The sequence below is a fragment of the Cervus elaphus genome, chromosome 11 (assembly GCF_910594005.1).
Source record: "Cervus elaphus chromosome 11, mCerEla1.1, whole genome shotgun sequence".
NCBI classification, from domain to species: Eukaryota; Metazoa; Chordata; class Mammalia; order Artiodactyla; family Cervidae; genus Cervus; species Cervus elaphus.
The window spans coordinates 22,535,940-22,561,142 of record NC_057825.1 but is presented as its reverse complement, the minus strand read 5'-3'; positions in this window follow the sequence as shown (position 1 = coordinate 22,561,142).

The following is a 25,203-nucleotide window of genomic DNA, read 5'->3' as shown; positions in this document are numbered from 1 at the left end:
AGAGACTCTTTAATTCTTCTTCACTTTCTGTCATAAGGGTGGTGTCATCTGCATATCTGAGGTTATTGATATTTCTCCCCGCAATCTTGATTCTAGCTGGTGGTCCCTCCAGCCCAGCGTTTCTCAGGATGTACTCTGCATAAAAGTTAAATAAAAAGGGTGACAATATACAGCCTTTACATATTCCTTTTCCTATTTGGAACTACTCAGTGTTCCATGTCCAGTTCTATCTGTTGCTTCCTGACCTTCATACAGATTTCTCAAGAGGCAGGTCAGGTGGTCTGATATTCCCATCTATTTCAGAATTTTCCACAGTTTGTTGTGATCCACACAGTCAATGACTTTGGCATAGTCAATAAAGCAGAAATAGAGGTTTTTTGGAACTCTCTTGCTTTTTCGATGATCCAGCAGATGTTGGCAATTTGATCTCTGGTTCCTCTGCCATTTCTAAAGCCAGCTTGAACATATGGAAGTTCACAGTTCACATATTGTTGAAGCCTGGCTTGGAGAATTTTGAGGATTACTTGACTAGTGTGTGAGATGAGTGCAACTGTGTGGTAGTTTGAGCATTCTTTGGCATTGCCTTTCTTTGGGATTGGAATGAAAACCGACCTTCTGAGTCCTGTGACCACTGCCGAGTTTTCCAAATTTGCTGGCTTATTGAGTGCAGCACTTTCATAGCATCATCTTTAAGGATTTGAAATAGCTCAACTGGAATTCCATCACCTACACTAGGTTTGTTTGTAGTTATGCTTTTAAGGCCCACTTGACTTCACATTCCAGGATGTCTGGCTCTAGGTAAGTGATCACACCATTGTGATTATCTGGGTCATGAAGATCTCTTTTGCACAGTTCTACAGTGTATTCTTGCCACCTCTTCTTAATATCTTCTACTTCTATTAGGTCCATGCCATTTCTGCCCTTTTTTGTGCCCATCTTTGCATGAAATGTTTCCTTGGTATCTCTGATTTTCTTGAAGAGATCTCTCGTCTTTCCCATTCTATTGTTTTCCTCTATTTCTTTGCACTGATCACTGAGGAAGGCTTTCTTATCTCTCCTTTATTCTTTGGAACTCTACATTTAAATGGGTATATCTTTCCTTTTCTCCTTTGCTTTTTGCTTCTCTTCTTTTTATAGTTATTTGTAATGTTGGAATTATTAAAACAAAACTTTGAAGATATAACCTACCAAAATCATAAAATCATAAAAAAAAATCATAAATTCTATTTATGAGAACCCCTAAGAGAAATTTAGAGGTCAGAACCAAGAAAATATGTTGTTTCTTCTAAGAAAATATTTTTTTCATTATAGACTGAATTTGCCACTGTGTTTATAATTCTCCCTTTATTAGTCTAACAGCTAAGTTACTTTTGTCACTAACAAACACCAAACAAAATATAACCTCATGTCTAGGAAATACACACCATTTTAAGGTTTATATTTTGAACACTAATCCACCTCTGTGCGTGCTAAATCACTATAGTCTTGTCAGACTCTGTGACCCTATGGACTGTAGCCTGCCATCCTTCTCTGGCCATGGGATTCTGCAGGCAAGAATACTGGAGTGGGTTGCTATGTCCTTCTCCATGGGATCTTCCTGACCCAGGGGTTGAACCCATGTCTCCTGTTGCTCCTTCTTTGCAGGCGAATTCTTTAACGCTGAGCCACTTCATCTTAGTTTCTTATTTTTATTTTGCCTCCATTTCTTTATTTTCTTTATATTGTATTTTATTATAAACATCTCTATAGGCTATCTTTAAGTATTTTTCTGAAAAAAAGCCCTATGGGGTATACCTTTAAAAGAATGAGTGAGGGGGAGGAAAAATAAAGATAGAGAAAGAAAGGTAAGAAAGAAAGAAGAGAGATTTGGGGGTTACAAGGACTTTCAGAATTAAATTCACCTAAATATTCCCCCATGCAGGAATCTTCTTACCAATGACTTAAGTAATGTTCATCTGCTTTCCTCTTCTATATTTTTATAAACAATCATAGCCCCATTCTTCCCAAGACAATACATACCACAGTGGAAAAGCTCTTATTATCTGTTAAGTTCATCCTTCCCTAGGTGAAACTGGCCTCTGACCAAAATTTCATTTCCAATTTCAAAGTGTTGAGTTTTATTTAGATTTATAAACACAGGGAAAAATAAACAGCGTTTTCTTTTTTGTTTTCCTTAGAGATGACATGAAGCCCAAAAGCCAGTTGTAGAATAAGAGGTGTTAATAGGATTTGGAGGAGAGACACAGTTTGATATTTAGAGACAAAGATGGGCTTGCTGGGCTGTTTCCTCTATCAAATCTTCATTACCCGCCACACTGTGTCATTACTCACAAGCTTTAGCACCAACATGCTGCTCGGACATCCCTCCCTGGCCCCTCTTTCTCTCCAGAAATAAATGCTATTGATCAGCGGTGGTCATATTGAAAGCTGGCAGGAATGCATGAGCTTATTAAGTTTCTTTATTAAAGTTGAATATAATCTGGAAAGAAGAGTTGATTCCCCCTGGGTTTATGGTCATTTATATTTTTTCCCTTGTAATCCTCCATTTGTAACATTTCATTACACACTGTCTAATGGGGTTTGGGGATATTTTTGTTTGGTAAAGGATTTTTGTCACACTGTTTTTTTCGACTCATTGAAACCTCAGTAGAGGGTCTACAGGGAGAGATGCAAAGTGCAACTGTGGATATCCACAGGCTTACCATGTGGTCAATTATATTTGCGCTAATTTGTAAGGTGATTTGAGACTGGATTTTAGATCCAAAGAATTTAACCAGAACATTCATCCCTTAGTGTCCTTATGTCCAGTCATTTTCTTTCCTATCTCTCAAATTTTTTCAAGGCCTTATTTTTCCTCCTCTGCTGCCAGGCTCTTTTTGTCCTCTCCCTTTCTTCTCCCATCTTTTCTCTTTCTTCTGCTGCCTAAGTGATCCTTCTAAAATGCAAATCTGACAATGTCATCCAACTGCTTAAATTCTTCAATGATCTCTCATTACATTTAAGCTGAAATCCAAGTTCATTGCCAGACTCATAAAACTTGCCTCTTGTGATGCCTTGCCTGATTCTTTAGCTCAGTATTTAGCCAAGCCTTCCTACCCTGCCCATTACACAAAAGGCTATCCACCCCAGTATTCTGGCCTGGAGAATTCCATGGACTATGTCCATGGGGTCTCAAAGAGTCAGATAGGACTGAGCGACTTTCACTTTCACTTCCTACCCTGCCCATCACACACAGTAGCCTTCAGTTTTGATAAACTCCTTACCATGTTTTTAAATGTCTACATGGTTGTGCCCATGTCACCATATTCTTTCTTCATCTAACTAACTTGTATTTACCCTCTGAGAGTCATTTGTTTTCCTGGGAGCCCCTTCCTTCTCTAAGTGTTCCTGTGTGCATTCATTGTTTCAGTGCTTCTTCACCACAACACTTAGACCACATTCAATTACAATCACCCAATTACTCGAGGTTTTAATCACTACTCCTAAGCATTTTTGAAGTTTCTGTTTCTTTTCAACTCCTGTCTCTGTAGTTGCTGGTTCTCTGCTTGGTACAAAGTAGGTATCTAATAAAACTCTGCTGAATGGTTGAAGGAAAGAATAAATAAATAAGTAAAAATGTAACAAAGAATGTAGACTTGGTAATGTCTGTCAAAGAATTCTGTGCTTCAGAAAACAAGGGATGTAATGTCAGAAAAACCAAATCTAGACAAGGTATTATATAGACCTATAGTTTTTAGAACTTTTGATCTAGGAAAGAACTCAAGAGATGCCTTAAAGTGTTTGAGTGAATCTGGTTCAACCTTTCCAATTGGTCAAGGCAGAAATTGAGTCCTGAGAAAGCCCAAGGCTTCCTGAGGTCACAGAACCCCCTCTCAGAGCAAGAACACAGAGATTTTAATTACTGTTGATGTATGACTGTGAAGAGCTAGTTCTTTTTTATCAGGATTGCAATGGTGGTATATGGTATGTACTATCCTCCTAAAAATACATGTTACTCAGCAACCCATATGGTTAGAGGCAGGAGTTCTAAAAGAAAACTGTTCAGACCACAGGGTTCTCTTAAGTTTCAAGATTTACTGGGGAAAATTTCAACAGTTCTCTGAAATATACGCTTGACTCATCATGAGTTAAGAATGCATTAACACCCCCACAAAATGTAACCAAGAAAATGCATTTCACCTAGGGGTGTACAATCTAATTAAAAATGAATAAAACCTGAATATTTCAGTTCCTTCCTGATATTTACATTTGCTTCTATTCTGAGTCTAGTTCAGTTATCTACTTAGGACTTTATGACAAGCACAGAGTATTCTCAGTTTTAGGGTGCCATCAGGATAATTTTGAGCAGGAATTTTCCAAACTTGTTAATGGAAATATCAGAGGTGCTACAGAACTTTTCAACGAGTCTAATACTAGAACAGGTATGATGCTTTACCTTTCAACAAGATTACACAGATTTATTGGACTGTCAAGTTGGCTGAAATGATTATGACTGGAAAACGCATGCTGATTGGAAGCTATTATTGTCGTTATATATTTCCTTGCCCAATAACAACATCAACAAAGAGCTAATCATTATAGAATAAGTGTAATTTATTTAGTAGACATTTGTTTCTAAATATGGTGCCCCCCAAAAAAAACAACAACACACACACACACATAACAAAGTGTCTTTTGCTTTTAACAAGGTTGATGCCCCTTCGGTTGACTGTAATCCCCTCATTTCTCAGGTCAAATATTTTAGGAAAAGACTATGGGAGGGAGTAACTAGAAATCATCATCTCACTATAGCTATTGAAGGGTGTTAGAATTTAAGCAGTGCCCTAAATTGAGTTTCTCAAGGATTCTTGAAGTCAGAGACAACTGATATCAGTATAATTATATGATTTAAAAGACGAGGGTAGAGGCTTGTGAATCAACCAACTGATAGAAAATTCTGGGGTCTTTTCTAGTATTTAGCCTTTTGATATTGATCATAGATGACTCATTGTGAGAGCCAGAAATGGTACAGTTTCTGATTTATATGAGATCTCAGAGCTGGTCCAAGGCAAAGCCTAAGTTCTCTGTTGATTGCCCAGCTCCCAAAGACAACAGCTCTCTTTAGCTTTTATTTTTAATACAGTGATCTGTTAATCAACGAATTATAATTTATGATTATTCCAAAATTCATATAAAGATATATTATCACAGCATTTTTAATAGAAATCACACTATTCAAAAACACTGTTTTTATACACTAATGTGCTGAGTTTTTTGACACTTTTCAATTCCTGATGTATGACACATATGAATCTCCAGAAAGCCAATTTCCTATTAAAAATGTTTTATATAATGGGACTTCCCTGGCAGTCCAGTTGTTAAGACTCCACGTTTCCAATGCAGGGGACACAAGTTCAGTCCCTGGTTAGGGAACTAGGATCCCACATGCTGAGAGGCCAATGCTGTGTACTACAACACTCTCAGTTCACATGCCTATCTCTTTTCCCTGTTTCCATTTATAGCTTAGCATCCATCAGTCACACCGACACACTATATAGTAAAAAAAAAAAAAAAAAAGTTCTACAGGAAGATAAAACTATAATTGAAGTTGTAGCATATGTCAAATGTTTTTCTTTTGCCAGATTGCCGTATGACCTTGAATAAGTTACTTCACCTTTTTAAGTCTCATTTTTTTATCTATAAAACTAAGTGTAGGTGCTATTAAAATGTATTTTTGGGAGCCTATGGCTTCTTTAAAGCTGTCTTACAACAAGGATGAGGCCAGTTCTATTGTAACCAGGGCTGATTATATTCTCTTAAAGAATGCAGTCATAATATCCCATTTATATACCTTTTTGGCAAATTATTTAGCTGCATTTGCCTCTTAAATGCTATCTACTTAGTAGACAGTTTGAACATCCAAATTTTATGAAAGTTAGTGATTTCCTTAACCATAGACAATTTTTCTGCTAGACTGAATTGTTAAGGCATTTTAAAAGGTTCTAACTCAGGTTATTTTCCTTCCTCCAGTGATTGATTGGTAATGGTTGAAAATAAAATTAGAAGGTGTACCCCAACTGTGAAATGACTCATAAGGAAGGTTCAAAGTGTTCTATCTTGAAAATTTCTTTCATTAGGAAAGTGCTTTATTCCTTTAAATATCTTGGATGAAATGTCCAACCCACTTAGAGTGATCTAATGTTAGAACTAGAAGGGACTTGAGTTGTACTTTCTATAAGCATCTTTTAATAGACGTGAAATTTGAGGTCCTAAAATATTTTTCTGACTAGAGGAGGGAAGAAAGTCAATCCTACAGTATTGGAAATTCTTTATTAATAATCACTCTTACATTTGTAGGATATTTTAAAGTTGCAAAGCACTTTTTTTGCATAATACTTAATTTCATAAGCATCACCAGCCAGTGAGGAAGGCAAGACCATATCTTGTTTTATGTTGAAAAGATGAATGTTAACAAAATCAAGAAGGGAATCAAGACTCTCCATCAAACCAGTGTTATTTCTACTCATTGATCTGCCTTAGATTTTTAATTTTCATTATAAAAAAAGAATAAAATATTTGGTCCTATAGTTGTTTTTAACCATTTTCCAGCACATTTCTCCTCTTCCTAAGAAAATTATTATCAAAAGTGAGAGACAAAAATGATTTTAGAAGGGACGGATCTGATCCTAAAACACTGAAACCAAAGCCCAAATATATTTGTAGGTTTCTTTCCATGTTTGTTAGCTGAATGATAGGTAAGGAAGGAAGTCTGGGGCAATTCTAGTGATAGAAGCTAAGAGTCTTGCATATGTCACAAGTTGCTGGATTTTGTAAGGAAAAGAAAGGGTTTGGCCCCACTCCATGACCTACCTGAAATTTCATGAGTTCACCAGATTATCAGACTCATGGAAAATGGCTGTTGTGGGCTTAGTCATCTCTGCTTGACAGGATTCTTTAGAAACAGAACAGACATGACTTGCTCCAACTTCTTTCTAATATTTTTAAAAGATGATCATAAAAATTTATTAATAGCTCATAAAAGATCATTAATTCCATAAATAGAATATGTGAAGTAAGACCACGGTCATAGATTAACTGAGCATAGATTATGGAAGACCACACTGAGCCATGGCATGTCAATATTAGGTGCTTAGCAGGTATTATAAAAAGTAAAAAGGAAGGCAAACTGAATGGGAAGAGAGCTTTTTCAAGTCAGACTGGAAATCACTTTCAATGCAGCACAAACCCTGCAGCATTATGGGTAAGCAAAGAAGGAAGGAAAAGGAGTTACTACTCTGATGAAGAATAGAAAAGGCTTTTATCACAGCCTCTCCAACCACACTCAAGCTGTGATGTATAAGCTGTGGATTTCTGATTCACCTACTCATTCCAGAAAGCTCATACTTCCTCCAGGTCTAGAAAGACTGGGTTGAGAGCATCAGATACCAGTGGATCAGAGCCCCAGGAACCCTCCCCAGGTTCTGAGGGAGAGGCCAGCAAGGAAGAAGTTCTTCAAATCTTATGCTGCCATGACTAAGGGGATACTTGTCAAACTATTTCAACTTATGAAATATTTTGTTTACTCTCTTATGCAACTTGAAGAACAATCATATGAAGTAGCCAAAGGAAATATGACTTTATAGGTGAAAAATATGAAAATTATGCACATTAATTTCCCCAGGGCCATATTAAGTGTCAGGATGACACTAGGCCCAGGGACTTTAACTCATCATTTATGAGTTTTACCATTATCTAATAGATTTCTCTCATTTCAAACAGAAGTTTCTGTGTTATAACCCATCCATGTATCATTCAAACACTGTCTTGTACCCTGGGCCAGGCATACATAAGTCTTTTTCACTTGGTACTGAGGAGAGTGCTGTGTTTAAGTTCTCCTGACATTCCACAGAAGAAAGAATTTCCAATGAAATTCTCTTTTCACCTCTTTTTTTCTTAATTCCCTCTTAGATATATGTAATTATTAATGGACTGCTTTGCCAATTTCTGGATACATAAGAAACAGAGACATATGTCAGAATGCTGACCTCAGGAAGACCAAATTGACCAGTTCTCCAAGGAGAATATAAACAGACACAACTTGGTTGAAGACAGATTTTGCTATAAGTTACTATGCTAAAATAGTTTTTTTCTGAGGATATCATTAACAGAGGAAAATCAATATTCTTTTTCCTACATTCTAATCTCAGACCATAAATAGGGAGTTCAGACTCATACGCAACTACTTTTGTGCTTCTATCCAAGGGAGGAGGAATGATGCTTAGAAAATAATACCCTAAAATTTACTGGAGCACTTTTCAATGAATCAATAGCATTTTCCTAAATGCTTTAATCTATCTCTTCACTTTTGTCCTTTTGCTTTTAGTGTCAATGCTCAAATACATTCTGTCTCCATATTTTGAAAGCACTTAATGTACTGGTTTATCTTCAGTTTGTGGGAGAAGTGAAAAGTTAACCATCCCCTGGCCCAAGCCATGTTTCCTAATTCATCTTTTACTGGGAAGCCGTGGCATAAAGGTTTTAGAGCTCCTGTAGTGATTAGTAAATTAGTACTTACCCCCCCTTGAGAGATAATTTACATTCTTATTAACTCAAGGTATTGTATTTAAGAAAAAAAAAATTAGACTTATGTCCCTGCAACAATTACTGAAAAGCCAAGTTGACTACAATCCCCTTATCAGTATGCATATCTAGTGTAAAATTGTGACAAGTTACCTGGGAACCTCAGAAAGAAAGAAAGTGAAGTGAAAGTGTTAGTGGACTCTGACCCTTTGCGATCCCATGGATCATAGTCCTTGAGGCTCCTCTGTCCGTGGAATTCTCCAGGCAAGAGTACTGGAGTGGGTAGCCATTCCCTTCTCCAGAGGATCTTCCAGACCTAGGGATCGAACCTGGGTCTCCCACACTACAGGCAGATTCTTTACCATCTGAGCCACCTCAGAAGTATATGTTAAATAGAAAGAGAAATGCAGACAAAACAGGGAGAGCCAAGAAGTGAGAGAAGAGATTCCACTCAAGAAGTAAGTTTCATAATTACAAACGCATTGTCCACAGAATTGTGTTCAATTCAATTTTCATCCATCCTACTAGGTGATGTTCTCCAGAGTCCTGCCTGGTATGTAGTGAGGTGATTCACAAGATGCTGGTACTGAGTGTGTCTAGAAAGCAGTGGTATGGAAAGTCAGGGAAGAGAAAAAAGGTTCAGTTCCAGACAGTCTCTCTGTTGAATGACTGGAGGCATGGGAATAGGATCTAGACATTCAGGGGATAAGAATAACATGAAATAAACAATGTGATAGGATCCAGATAAATGAGCTACAATCAGGGCATGGCCTCAAAATTTGCAGCTGTGAGATCAGTTTCAGAGATAGAAGAGTGACTACAAGTCTTCAAAGTCTTACACTGTCATTTGCTAAGTCTATGACCAAGGCCTTCACTTTTCTCGTCTCTAAACTGAATGTGCTATCCTATGAAACTGTTGTCAGGGTTACAGATTATGCACAAAAAGCATCAACTGAGAGCAGGCTATAAACAAGTGACCACTGTGCTTGTTGCAGTTGTGATTGTTGATGTCATCACTTTTTTATTCTTACAATCATCACCTCATTCTTATTATTATTAATAAATTCTCCACTCCTCTTTTCTAATTACAGAAGTCTGACCTCCTCAGACTAAGAAAGTTACTATAAATTGATCCCTAATTACATTTACTATATTCAAGCCCTTGGCACTGACTTGAGGCTCTGAGTCATCCAAGAACTTCATCAAGATGCCACAGATGCTTTCTCTTTGAGTGAGAAGGGGCTAGCGGAAGATTACATCCACCCTAGGGAGAGACCAGTCATGAAATGGTAGGCCCAGAGGGCCTAAATGACCAAGTGACCAACAATACCCAGGGCTGGGAGGGGAAAGGATGATATCAAAACCCTTTTATCCCAGAGGCAGTAAAGTACATTTTCAATGGTCTTCTCAACACCATCATGGAACCATGAGCTAGCCAAAAACAACAGAAAGAGTAGCCCAAATGGGCAGATGCATATTAGATTAGGCTTTTGGTATTTCAAGCCTACTTTGGTCAAAAGAGCTGAATGACAACACTCTTCCAATTGGGTAGATGAACCAAGAAGACATTTTTTTGAGAGTGGATTGTGTTCTCAATTCTGCCATAAAGGTATAGCTTCCCAAAGAATAAAATCCTGTGTGCTTCCCTTTTTTGGCCTTCCTTTCCACTGTAATTTTACATTTGATTTTGTGATTAATATTCCTCTATACAATTAGCCTGCAAGCTAAGGGTTGTAGCTGCCTTTTCTCTTTATTATATCCCATCTATTTCCAGTACTTATTTGCCATATGAGGTTGATGCAGGCACTGGCCTTGCGTGAAGCTATGCTTCCTAAAAATAAAAATTGAGACATGATGACTGTGATAATCAAATGAGATAGTATCTGTGACCATCCCTAGAACTTACAAAGCACTACTGAATACTTCTTTTCCTTTCTCTTTTTAATTATATATAAAACTATCCTAAATTAATATATGTTATACAGTATACAAGAAATTTCCAAGAATTACTGCACTGAATTCTCATAACCATTCTATAAAGTGTGCAGAGAAATTGATACTGTCCCTGTTTTATAATTTAGAAAATAGAGATCTTATATGTTTATATGTAGCCAGAATTATGAACATGAATCTTCTAGCTCATGGTTTAGTGTTTTTCCTGCTAAAAAAGAGCACTTCTTAGCAGTAGTGCAGGAACCACTTTCTGTTCACATTATAGTTAAGGAAATAGCAATTCAGGTCCCTCTGAGCCCGAGTTTTCACATAAAAGGTAAAGATTGAAATACTACTTTGTGAGATAACAGTTGTAGAGGATTAAATGATACAATATATGCAGATCCACATGGATTTCAAATAGCAGGTGCTCATAAAAAGTTAACTTCATTCCTCTAATTGCTTGCTCATGAAGTTAAAAGATTACAGTTTTCACTTTGTTCACAGGTAAAAGCTGTGATGAATTTAGGATATATATATACCCCTATATCTCCTTATATGCTTCTGAGATAAATTCACATTTAATTTGGAGGGAGAGAAATTGTGTGAGCTCATCAAAAGAGAAGGCTTTGGGCTAAAATTCTGTCCCTGGAACTTAATTTTGTAATTTTGCAAGACCTGCTTAACAGGAGACTTCATTTCTTTGTGATAAAAATATATTAAATTATTTAGCTTGACCCAAACAAGAACTGTATACATTTTATAAATGATGGCTATTACTACTATTACTGTGACTACCACTGCTACTATTTCATCATCACTAAAGCTGTCATGATAGTTTTCAATAGACAGAAGGAGCATTTGTTTCAAACATTATCAGCGCATTAAGCATTGCATTGGTTTCCTAGGGCTGGTATACAAAGGACCCCAAACTATGTGGCCTAAAACAGTAGAAATGTGAGGTTTCTCAGTCCAGGAGGCTGGAAGTCTGAAATTAAGGTGTTGGTAATGATTATCAGTGGCTCAAGGGGAGACTCTTTCTTCGCCTCTTCCAACTTCTGGAGTTGGCAGGTATTTCTTATAGATGCGCGACTCCAGTCCTTGCTTGTCTTGTCAAATGACCTTCTCACTATGTCTTCATATTGTCTTCCTTCTTTGCGTGTCTATTTCTGTGGTCAAATATACCCTCTAAAGAGACCAATCATATTGGATTGGGGCCAATGACCTCATCTTAACTGATTGCACCAGTAATAACCTTATTTCTAAATGAGGTCACATTCTGAGATACTAACAGTTAGGACTTCAACCTACTTTTTTGGGGACTAAATTCAACCCATAATGAGTACCCATGAGAAAAGATTCAGTTTATTCTCAGTGATTTCAGCACTCAGATGATTTGAATTTTGCTGGTAAAAAATCAAGGCTCTTCCTATGATACTGATTTCTATACTTATGAAAATCAAACTGGATTTCTAGGAGGTTAATAAAAATCACAGAATGGAGTCCTCACACTGCTACAAGTAGCTACAGGAGATTTTTAAACAAATGTGCACAAATGAGAGAAACTGTCGGATCTTTATTCAGAAGAAATGTCTTGTCCCTTTTAAACTCCAGCTGATAGAAAACTTGCAATATGTGGATAGAAGAGATGCTATCTAACTTTACACCTGACACCATCATGGGAAGCAAACACAGTTAAGAGATTTTGAGGACAGAATTGGGATCTGAGACACTGAAAGTCAGCCACAGACCACTGAGTTCAGCTCCTAGTTTTGAATGGGTCCCTGTTGCAAACATTCGGGGTCCAGTGAACTGAGTAATGGGACAAGGCAAGTGGAAATGTCAAACAGAGTTAATGCTATAAATTAAAAAATGGTGTTGTGAGAGGGGACTGTTCTCTACACTGGAGCAAAAAGGAGCCTAACAATTCTTTCTCTATTCTTCCTGCCCCACATCCACAAGTCACAGGGAGATAGAGGTGATTATAAAACCAGCTGACCAGGAAGGGACAGGTGACTTGCAGACTCAGGTGAGTTGAAGAAAATTAATACTTTGTCCTTTTTCTATTCTGGCTATAGGCATAAAATTGATATTAATGAATTATCATTGCCCCTTAGACTTAGCTATTATAAATGTGGCTGTAAATATTTCAATGTATATCCCTGAGAGATTAAAAAAATAACCACAAGACCTTGATCACACCTAAACAATTTCGATAAAAATTTCTTAATATCATTAAAGCTTCCCAAGTGGTGCTAGTGGTAAAGAATCCACCTGCCAGGACATGGAAGCAACCTAGATGCCCATCAGCAGATGAATGGATAAGGAAGCTGTGGTACATATACACCATGGAATATTACTCAGCCATTAAAAAGAATTCATTTGAACCAGTCCTAATGAGATGGATGAAGCTGGAGCCCATTATACAGAGTGAAGTAAGCCAGAAAGATAAAGAACATTACAGCATACTAACACATATATATGGAATTTAGAAAGGTGATAACGATAACCCTATATGCAAAACAGAAAAAGAGACACAGAAATACAGAACAGACTTTTGAACTCTGTGGGAGAAGGTGAGGGTGGGATATTTCAAAAGAACAGCATGTATACTATCTATGGTGAAACAGATCACCAGCCCAGGTGGGATGCATGAGACAAGTGCTCCGGCCTGGTGCACTGGGAAGACCCAGAGGAATCGGGTGGAGAGGGAGGTGGGAGGGGGGATCGGGATTGGGAATATATGTAAATCCATGGCTGATTCATATCAATGTATGACAAAACCCACTGGAAAAAAAAATAATAAAAAAAAAAAAGTTAAAAAAAAAAAGAAAGAAAAAAAAAAAAAAAGAATCCACCTGCCAATGCAGAAGACACCAGAGGTGCAGGTTCCATCCCTGGGCTGGGAAGATCCCCTAGAGGAGGAAATGGCAACCCACTTCAATAGTCTTGCCTGGAAAATTTCCTAGGCAGAGGACCCAGGTGGGCCACAGTCCATGGGGCCACAAAGAGTCAGACATCACCGAGCAACTGAGCACACACTTGTATTTCTATAACTGCCACAGAAGTCTATGAAGCTGGGGACTCTGGTAGGCAGAGTAATGAACCCCCTCTAATGTCTATATCCTGATCTCTGCAACATGGAAATATTGTACCTTTCATGGCCAATGGGACTTTGCCAATGTGATGAAGGATCTTGAGACAGGGGTATTGTTCTGGATTATCAGAATGGATCCAATGTAGTTGCAAGGGTCTTCATAAGAAGGAGGCAAGATGGTAAAATTAGTCAGAAAAAAATGTGACAATGGAATCAGAGGTTAGACAGATGCTCTTGGAAGATAGCAGAAGGGGTCCAGAAGCAAGAGATGGAGATAACCTCCAGAAGCTGGAAAAGGCAGGGAAGTCAATTCTCCCCTAGAGACATGGCAGGAATACAACCATGATGACGCCTTAAATTTAATCATCTGACTTGCAGAACTGAGAGAGAACATATTTGTGTTGTTTTAAACCACTAAGTTTGTAGTAATTTGCTACAGCAACTGTAGGATAACATCTATAGGATAATAGGGTCATTTGGGGAGATTGGTATATTTTAAGGATTAAATGAAAAAAGACAGGATTTAGTGACTCAATTTTGTTGTTGTTGCTTAGTTGCTAAGTCATGTTCGACTTATTGTATCCCCATGGGACTGCAGTCAACCAGGCTCTCCTGTTTATTGAATTTCTGAGGCAGGAATACTGAAGTGAGCTCCAGGGGATCTTCCTGATCCAGGGACTGAACCCATGGCTTTTGCTTGGCAGGCATATTCTTTACCACTGAGCCACCAGGGAAGCCCAGACTCAATTTTACACACTTATTAAACAGAAAAATAGTTTCTTCATTGCATCTCCCTTTTGTTTATGATTAATCCACCCACACATACTTGTTGAGAGCCAAAGAAGTTCCCAGCACTGTTCACTGTGTTTTTTAGTTTAAATATATGAGGGCTTCTGAGATATACAATTGATCTTTTCCCCCCTATTTTTGGAACATTTGGACTATTTTTATATTAATTTTTAAAGTTGAAGTATAGCTGATTTACAAAGTTGTGTTACTTTCAGATGTATAGCAAAGTGATTCAGTGATATATATATCCATAACATTTTAAGGAAAAAGTTGAACTTTTTGGCCAACCCAATGCACACACATATACACATTACTCCCAAATTCCTGATTTATCTCTCCCTGACACTTCCCATTTTCCCCTTAATAACTATAGGGTTTTTTCTGTCTGTGAATCTGCTTCTATTTTGTAAATAAGTTCATTTGTGTTGTTTTAGATTCTACATATAAGCAATGCTGCTGCTGCTGCTAAGTCGCTTCAGTCGTGCCCGACTCTGTGCGACCCCGTAGACGGCAGCACACCAGTTTCCCCGTCCCTGGGATTCTCCAGGCAAGAACACTGGAGTGGGTTGCCATTTCCTTCTCCAATGCATGAAAGTGAAAAGTGAACGTGAAGTCTCTCAGTCATGCCCAATTCTTAGCGACCCCATGGACTGCAGCCTACCAGGCTCCTCCGTCCATGGGATTTTTTCAGGCAAGAGTACTGGAGTGGGGTGCCATTGCCTTCTCCACATGTAAGCAATATCATATGGTATTTGTCTTTCTCTGTCTGACTTCATTTTCTATGACAATCTTTAGGTCCATCCATGTTGCTGCAATTGACATTATTTTATTATTTTTCATGGCTGAGTAGTATTCCACCACATCTTCTTTATCCATTTCTCTCTCGATGGACATTTAGGTTGTTTTTGTCTTGGCTATCGTAAACAGTGCTGAAATGAACACTGGGGTATGTGTCTTTTTGAATTACCATTTTCTCTGGATACATGTACAAAAGACTTCTGAGTCATCACAGAAGTAGACACTGGATAGGAGAATGAGCTCTGAGTGGGAGGCCCCTTTGACAAAAGAAGTCTTGAGGGGAGCAAGACTCATGAAAAAGAAGCAGGACTGGGTCTAAACTTTACCAACGACAGGAAGGCAGCTTCAGGCTTCTGTCTGGTCCCCTATGTGGGGAGACTGAGGGGTCAGGAGAGACACTCTGTCTAGGACTCAAGACAGTGATGCTAGCCCTTTCCTTATACCATCTCTCAGGTCCTTGTAGTTGGAAGGTGGGAAACAGAGGAATCCAAAAACATGCCTCAAGAAGGAAATGATTTACCCTTGGGCACAGTGAAAGGGCTTGCTTGGAGAACTCAGATCCTCCTGGACCAAAACTATCCCTCCCCCCACCACACACCCCAACTTCACAGCTTCTAAACTAAAAGCACTTGGCACATGTAATTCAGAGGTTATAATGGGTCTAGTTGATTTTTTGGCATTTCTACTGAGTAGCTCTATCTCCTGACAAATGGCTGAACTTTCCTAATCACTTTGCTATTGTGAGAGACAGGTGTGAAAGCTGTAGGAAATTGGACGCTATTTTACCTGGTAGGAGTTAATTGTGCTAACCCTCCTGGGATATTGTGTATATATATTTTTTTAAATCTCAAAATGACTCCCCTTCTGAGAGGTAAGAATTTTACATTCTACTTACAAGTTCCTTTAAAACATTATTACTTTCAGTAAATACCTTTGTAGAACTGAAATAAGATCTATCATTAGTATGATATTACTAATAGTACAACTGATAACAATGGCAGCTAATATTTATCAGGTTCTTATCAAATGAAGTTGTCAAATTGGTGTATCAGATGTATTTTATCATTATTTACTGTTTAGTTGCTAAGTCATGTCCGACTCTTTGCGTCCCCATGGACTGTAGTCCACCAGGTTCTTTTCTTCATGGGATTTCCCAGGCAAGAATACTGGAGTGGGTTGCCATTTACTTCTCCAGGGGTCTTCCCTGACCCAGATATCAAACACGTGTCTCCTGTATTGGCAGGCAGATTCTTTACTACTGTGTCATCAGAGAAGCCATATTATCATTACACCTCACAACAATTAAGCAAAACAGGGTGTACTGTCATCTCTATCTCACTGACAAGGAGAAGGAAGGAGTGGTGACCCACACAATAAAGTCACCCTGTGCTGTAAAAAGGGTTACAACCAAAGCTTTCTGAGTCCCAAATTGTTCACTTTATACAATGAATCCTCCTGTGACTTAAAGGTGAAAACTTAATTTTTAAACTTGAAAGCCCAAGACCTAGCATCATACCAAGCTTGTAGTAGAGACATTTAAGGATATTTATGGAATTGAATTTTCACTTTGAACTCAGGCACTGGATTTGTATCAAGTTATTTTGTACATTGGAGAAAAGGGAGACACTAAATCATCAGGAAACACATGGAAAAAGTAAATGCTGATGCTTTAAAGTTATTAGTAAGGAATCAATTGAATGCATCCTCTCAAGGTATGTCTTGTACAAATGCTGCAACATGACAATAATAATAGTATGCAAACTAATAATAATATCTAAAATTAATAATGTGAAAACATAATAATAATATGTGAACATAATAATACCAAATTATTAGGAGATAGGTGAATTGCCTGCATTCTCTCACTTTAATAAGGCAGCCCCCTGGGCTTTCCAGGTGGTCCAGTTGGTAGAAAATCTACCTGCCAATGCAGGAGACACAAGAGACATGGATTTGATCCCTGGTTCAGGAAGATCCCCTGGAGTAGGAAAGACAACCCACTCCAGTATTCTTGCCTGGAGAATTCCATGGACAGAAAAGCCTGACAGGCTATAGTCTATGAGGTCATAGAGAGCTGAACATGACTGAGTACACAGTGTTGGTCTCAGCAGTCTCTAGGGCAGGTGAGATAACACGAGTGTATACTCTCTCTACCCCCAGCAAATGCTTTCTCCATGAACACATTAACCACATGAAGCAAGTGGTCATTATCAAACTGAGTGGAGATGGGCATTGCTGGATCAGGGCAGAATGGAGCCTCTCTTTGACATCACTCCTTCTTCTTTCCTCCAAAGTCATCACACATTTTCTATAGACCTCTTCACCCCCACTCAAATATATCATCATAGATCACACAAACAAATTGGGCCAACAGTCATAAACACAACTTTACTGATTAATTGGCTGATAACTGATTAGCTGATAATGAAGTTTCTGGATTCAAGGACACCTTGCGGATCCTTTGGGAAAAGGACCCAAATCTACTGTAGAAACAAATCACTCTGTGTGTTAATTTTATATCCTACAACTTTACTATATTTGTTGATTAGCTCTAGTAATTTTCTGGTAGAGTCTTTAGGGTTTTCTATGTAGAGGATCATATCATCTGCAAACAGCAAGAGTTTCATTTCTTCTTTTCCTATCTGGATTCCTTTTACTTCTTTTTCTGCTCTGATTGCTGTGGCCAACACTTCCAAATCTATGTTGAATAGAAGTGGTGAGAGTGGATACCCTCGTCTTGTTCCTGATTTTAGGGGAAATGCTTTCAATTTTTCACCATTGAGGGTAATGCTTGCTGTGGGTTTGTCATATATAGCTTTTATTATGTTGAGGTATATTCCTTCCATTCCTTCTTTCTGGAGAGTTTTAATCATAAATGGATGTTGAATTTTGTCAAAGGCTTTTTCTTCATCTATTGAGATAATCATATGGTTTTAATCTTTCAATTTGTTAATGTGGTGTATTACATTGATTGATTTGTGGATATTAAAGAATCCTTGCATTCCTGGGATAAAGCCCACTTGGTCATGATGTATGATTTTTTTAATATGTTGTTGGATTCTGTTTGCTAGAATTTTGTTAAGGATTTTTGCATCTATGTTCATCAGTGATATTGGCCTGTAGTTTTCTTTTTTTGTGGCATCTTTGTCTGGTTTTGGAATTAAGGTGATGGTGGCCTCATAGAATGAATTTGGAAGTTTACCTTCTTCTGCAATTTTCTGGAAGAGTTTGAGTAAGACAGGTGTTAGCTCTTCTCTAAATTTTTGGTAGGATTCAGCTGTGAAGCCATCTGGTCCTGGGCTTTTGTTTTCTGGAAATTTCTGATTGATTACAGTTTCGATTTCTGTGCTTGTGATGGGTCTGTTAAGATCTTCTATTTCTTTCTGGTTCAGTTTTGGAAAGTTATACTTTTCTAAGAATTTGTCCATTTCTTCCAAGTTGTTCATTTCATTGGCATAGAGCTGCTGGTAGTAGTCTCTTATGATCCTTTGTATTTCAGTGTTGTCTGTTATGATCTCTCCATTTTCATTTCTGATTTTGTTAATTTGGTTATTCTCCCTTTGTTTCCTAATGAGCATTCCTATACACTAACCATAAGAAAACAGAAAGAGAAATTAAGGAAACAATACCATTCACCATTGCAACAAAAAGAATAAAATACTTAGGAGTATATCTACCTAAAGAAACAAAAGACCTATACATAGAAAACTATAAAACACTGATGAAAGAAATCAAAGAGGACACAAACAGATGGAGAAACACACTGTGTTCATGGATTGGAAGAATCAATATTGTCAAAATGACTATACTACTCAAAGCAATCTATAGATTCAATGCAATCCCTATCAAGCTACCAACGGTATTTTTCACAGAACTAGAACAAATAATTTCACAATTTGTATGGAAATACAAAAAAACCTTGAATAGTCAAAGTAATCTTGAGAAAGAAGAATGGAACTGGAGGAATCAACCTGCCTGACTTCAGACTATACTACAAAGCCACAGTCATCAAGACAGTATGGTACTGGCACAAAGACAGAAATATAGATCAATGGAACAGAATAGAAAGCCCAGAGATAAATCCACGAACTTATGGACACCTTATCTTTGACAAAGGAGGCATGGATATACAATGGAAAAAAGACAACCTCTTTAACAAGTGGTGCTGGGAAAGCTGGTCAACCACTTGTAAAAGAATGAAACTAGAACACTTTCTAACACCATACACAAAAATAAACTCAAAATGGATTAAAGATCTAAATGTAAGACCAGAAACTATAAAACTCCTAGAGGAGAACATAGGCAAAACACTCTCTGACATAAATCACAGCAAGATCCTCAATGACCCACCTCCCAGAATATTGTAAATAAAAGCAAAAATAAACAAATGGGACCTAATGAAACTTAAAAGCCTTTGAACTACAAAGGAAACTATAAGCAAGGTGAAAAGACAGCCCTCAGATTGGGAGAAAATCATAGCAAACGAAGCCACAGACAAAGGATTAATCTCAAAAAATATACAAGCAACTCCTGAAGCTCAATTCCAGAAAAATAAATGACCCAATCAAAAAATGGGCCAAAGAACTAAACAGACATTCCTCCAAAGAAGACATACAGATGGCTAACAAACACATGAAAAGATGCTCAACATCACTCATTATCAGAGAAATGCAAATCAAAACCACAATGAGGTACCATTACACGCCAGTCAGGATGGCTGCTATCCAAAAGTCTGCAAGCAATAAATGTTGGAGAGGGTGTGGAGAAAAGGGAACCCTCTTACACTGTTGGTGGGAATGCAAACTAGTACAGCCGTTATGGAGAACAGTGTGGAGATTTCTTAAATAATTGGAAACAGAACTGCCATATGACCCAGCAATCCCACTTCTGGGTATACACACCGAGGAAACTAGATCTGAAAGAGACACATGCACCCCAATGTTCATTGCAGTACTGTTTATAATAGCCATGACATGGAAGCAACCTAGATGCCCATCAGCAAACGAATGGATAAGGAAGCTGTGGTACATATACACCATGGAATATTACTCAGCTATTAAAAAGAATTCATTTCAATCAGTTCTAATGAGATGGATGAAACTGGAGCCCATTATACAGAGTGAAGTAAGCCAGAAAGGTAAAGACCAATACAGTATACTAACACATATATACGGAATTTAGAAAGATGGTAATGATAACCCTATATGCAAAACAGAAAAAGAGACACTGATGTACAGAACAGACTTTTGGACTCTGTGGGAGAAGGCGAGGGTGGGATATTTCGAGAGAACAGCATCAAAACATGTATATTATCTAGGGTGAAACAGATCATCAGCTCAGGTGGGATGCATGAGACAAGTGCTTGGGCCTGGTGCACTGGGAAGACTCAGAGGGATCGGATGGAGAGGGAGGTGGGAGGGTGGAACGGGATGGGGAACACATGTAAATCCATGGCTGATTCATGTCAATGTATGACAAAAACCATTACAATATTGTAAATTAATTAGCCTCCAACTAATAAAAATAAATGGAAAAAAAAAAAAAGGAAACAAATCACTTGGGCAAGATGCACAAGCTTAGCTTATTCCCTCTGCTTGGAATGAAAAGGCTGCCTACAGAATGTGTAGAAATAGCATCCTTTGAACTATTTAAAAAATCCTATTAGGGTCTTTTCTTTGATCCATTGAGAAAAATACTTTCAGAAGGACAAGTTTGTAACCAACAGTCCTATGTGTAAAGACCACCACTTCTTTATTGGACAAAACACACTGCATGAATAGTCTGGCTGCTCTCAAACTGGCTACACATAAGACACACTGGGATAAATAAAAACGGAGATTCTTGGAGCCATCCAAGACTTTTGGGTTCGTTTGTTTGTTTGTTTGGTCACTGCCACATCGCATCAGGGATCTTTAGTTCCCTGACCCGGGATCCAGTCCATTCCCCCTGCAGTGGAAGTGTGGGGTCTTTTCAGTGCACCGCCAGGGAAGTCCCAAGCCATCCAAGACTTTATTAATCAATGGTGGGGCTTCAAAAATTTCTCTTAAAGATGCTGATGTCTCACCAGTTTGATAACTGCTTTTTTCCTTTTTGTCAAACTATGAAAAGCATTGAAAAATTTAGCCTTAAGCACTTCAAGTTGATCATTGTTTTTATCACTTATTCCAAGATTATACTAAATTTTTACCTATAACAGGTGACCTTCTCATCATTGCAACACCCCTGCTAGTGGACCTGCTGCTCACATGTTATGAGGTCCTGTCCCACATATAGACTGCCTCTTGAAAGCAGGCAGCTGGCTAGAAGTTGTACAGGTATGTGCAGGTGGGTGAGTCCTAGTAATTATACTCTTTCAGTCTTAAGCAGACCTCTACAGAGAAAAAACAACAAACTTTGACCTTTCTGTTCTAATCCTTGCAACACCTCAGGGAAATAGGCAGGGCTGGGTCATTTGTTTAGGTAGATAAGGAAGCTGAACCCCAAATAGGTTATGCAATCCTTCTAAGATTGCACAGGCTAGAAGTTGTTCCAATGAACCACTTCTGTGTGTGTGTGTGTGTGCGCACGTGCTCAGTTACTCAGTCATGTCTGACTCTTTGGGGCCCCATGATCTGTAGCCTGCCAGGCTCTTTTGCTTATGGAATTTTCCAGGCAAGAATACTGGAGTGGGTTGCCACTTCCTCCCCCAGGGGATCTTCTGGACCAGGGATTGAAACGGTGTCTCTTGGGTCTCCTTCTCTGGCAGGTGGATTTTTTATTTACCACTAGCGATACCTGTAAGGACAGAACCACTTCTACTAGGAACCAAACTCAGGTCTTCTGACTCAGATTAGGCTGTCACTGATTAGGCAATAATAGATAAACATGTGTACACACCCAGACACACACACACTTAAAACACACACACATACACAGAAAGATACCTGTGATCTGATTCAACCAAAAGACTTTTAGTGATTACCCTATAGCTAGGCTAGTAGAGAATGACTGATATGTTTCTCTTAAATGTACTTTTTTTGTCTAAGGTATGGATATTTTTGTTTAGATAAATACTTATATAAGTTAACTGTTCAATGCCTTGTAAGTTCTTACAGTTTGTGTTAAATATTAACTCATCACTAGTCTTCTGTCTGGCTAATTCTCCACCAATGCATGCTTCCTATTTCCATTTCAGGGCTTTCTCCTCTATAAAATGGGTGATCACTGGGATTGAGCACTGACATTCTATGGCTTTTCTTTCTATTGTTTGTTATATATGCTATTCCATTCACCACCAACTTTTCTTGCACGATTGCTATGCAGATGGCAGGGCTCTAGACATCAGCCTTGGGACCTAGGAGGAGCAATGATGCTACTTCTTGCTCTGAGTGGTTGTGGCGTATTATCTGTACTTCCTCATGTCTCACTTCCTCCCTTTTAGTTCTCTATATATAACTTCATCTTATGCAACTGTGAGCTTCCCACATTCAACTGAGAGTCTCTTGGCCCAAGAACAGTACAGTGAAAGGAGAAGTGAACAATTTGGAGGGCTGCAAGATTGGAAATATTATTATATTCAATTAATATAATGGGCAATAGACAAGGAGACTGAAGAATAGAGAGGTTAAGTAAATTGTCCAAAGTTACATAACAGTTAAGGGACAAGACTCTAGTCTTGTAACCACTAGGCTATACTGTCCCACTCCATGTACTTCGTGAAGGAAATTTATGAGCTATGCCATGTCCAGCCTTCTTTATGCCATGTAAACACATTTCCTCCACCAGGAAGTAAGGAAACAAGAAGGACCTGATAGTGTGTTTTTACCAGGTCACAGGATGAATCTTTACGACTGATGGGCAAGGCACCAGCCAGGTGAAGGTGAAAATGGAGGGCAACTTGGACAACTGGCTGCAATTATTTGCTTGGGGCAGCTACACTGTTGGCCCCAAATAAATCGGGGGAAACAGCACTTGGCAAATGCTAATAATCACAAATAAAGCCTCTGTTGTTTCTTCAGCACTTTTTTTTTTTTTTTTGTCTTATGTCTCAATCAGTACTTAGAAAAACAAAGACACAGCCTTCCTGAGCCTGGAGCTATTCTCGCAAGACACAATGAAAATGAAAAAGAAATCCACAGTCCTGGATGGAGTCAGTTTCGTATTTGTTTTATAACAGTTGCATCAGGCAGAGTAGTGAAACAGGGTGACTCTTTGTTTTATATTCTTTATTTTTTTTCAGTTTTATTTATTTATTTGTTTTTTTACTTTACAATATTGTATTGGTTTTGCCATACATTGACATGAATCTGCCATGGTTGTACATGTGTTCCCCATCCTGAACGCCACCTCCCACCTCCTTCCCCATCCCATCCCTCTGGGTCATCCCAGTGTACCAGCCCCGAGAACCCTGTATCATGCATTGAACCTGGACTGGCGATTCGTTTCACATATGGTAATTTACATATTTCAATGCCATTCTCCCATATCATCTCACCCTCGTCCTCTCCCACAGAGTCCAAAAGACTGTTCTATACATCTGTGTCTCTTTTGCTGTCTCACATACAGGGTTATCGTTACCATCTTTCTAAATTCCATATATATGCGTTAGTATACTGTATTGGTGTTTTTCTTTCTGGCTTACTTCACTTTGTATAATAGGCTCCAGTTTCATCCACCTCATGAGAACTGATTCAAATGTGTTCTTTTTAATAGCTGAGTAATATTCCATTGTGTATATGTACCACTGCTTTCTTATCCATTAGTCTACTGATGGACATCTAGGTTGCTTCCATGTCCTGGCTATTATAAATAGTGCTGTGATGAACATTGGGGTACACCTGTCTTTTTCAATTCTGGTAACTCTTTGGGATCATTTTCAGAAGAGGTTTTGAAGCTCAGTTTTAAAAGGAGATGCTTTATTTTAGAGCAGTGTTTGGCAAACTTTTTCTCTAAAGGAAGAAATGGTAAATATTTTAGACTTTGGGGGCTAATGATCCAAACTGAGGATATGATATAATGAGAGAGACAAGAGGAAAAGGCTCCATTTGCCTGGGGTGGTCCAAGGTCAAATGGGGTGGTAAGCATGCTTTGGGCTCAGGTCCTGACAGGTATTGTTCAGAGGATCCCTGACTTAAGGGAGGAGAGTCAGGCTGTGTCAGGGGAAGTGGTCCCTCACTTTTTATTATGATGTGACCCTTAGTTTCAGATGCCTTCTTCTCTTTCCAGAGAGCATGGCCTTCTTAACCAGAGAAGATGGCTGGGGTTACTCTGAGATTTACGTCTTCTCTTGTCTTCCAGACTGAGTTCTCACCACCGAGTGCCCGCAGCAACCAAAGAGCAGAGACCTCAACATGCAGCTGGCGATTAGTGTGGGGTGTGGCCAAGTGAAAGGCATCCAGGGGTAGGATGAGGAACTGGAGTGGAAAGAACGCTGGCATGCTTTTCATGCCTCAAACCGCCAGTCTGCTACAGCAGTGCCATGAACTGTACAAAGAGAGAGCAGTCTGAATTCTGCCCACAGGCAGCCACTGTTTTAGGATAGGGCTGAACATGACATGGAATGAAAACTGAGCTTTTCCAGTCCTGTGGCCACTGGTGAGTTTTCCAAATTTGCTGGCATATTGAGTGCAGCACCTTCACAGCCTCATCTTTTAGGATTTGAAATAGCTCAGCTGGAATTCCATCACCTCCACTAGCTTTGTTCATGGTGATGCTTCCTAAGGCCCACTTGACTTTGCATTCCAGGCTTTCTGGCTCTAGGTGAGTGAGCACACCATCATGATTATCTGGGTCATGAAGATCTTTTTTGTATAGTTCTTCTGTGTATTCTTGCCACCTCTTCATAATATCAGTTTTCATTCCAATCCCAAAGAAAGGCAATGCCAAAGAATGCTCAAATTACCACACAATTGCATTCATCTCACATGTTAGTCAAGTAATGCTCAAAATTCTCCAAGCCAGGCTTCAACAATGCACTAACTGTGAAGTTCCAGATAGTGAAGCTCGTTTTAGAAAAGGCAGATAAACCAGAGATTAAATTGCCAACATCC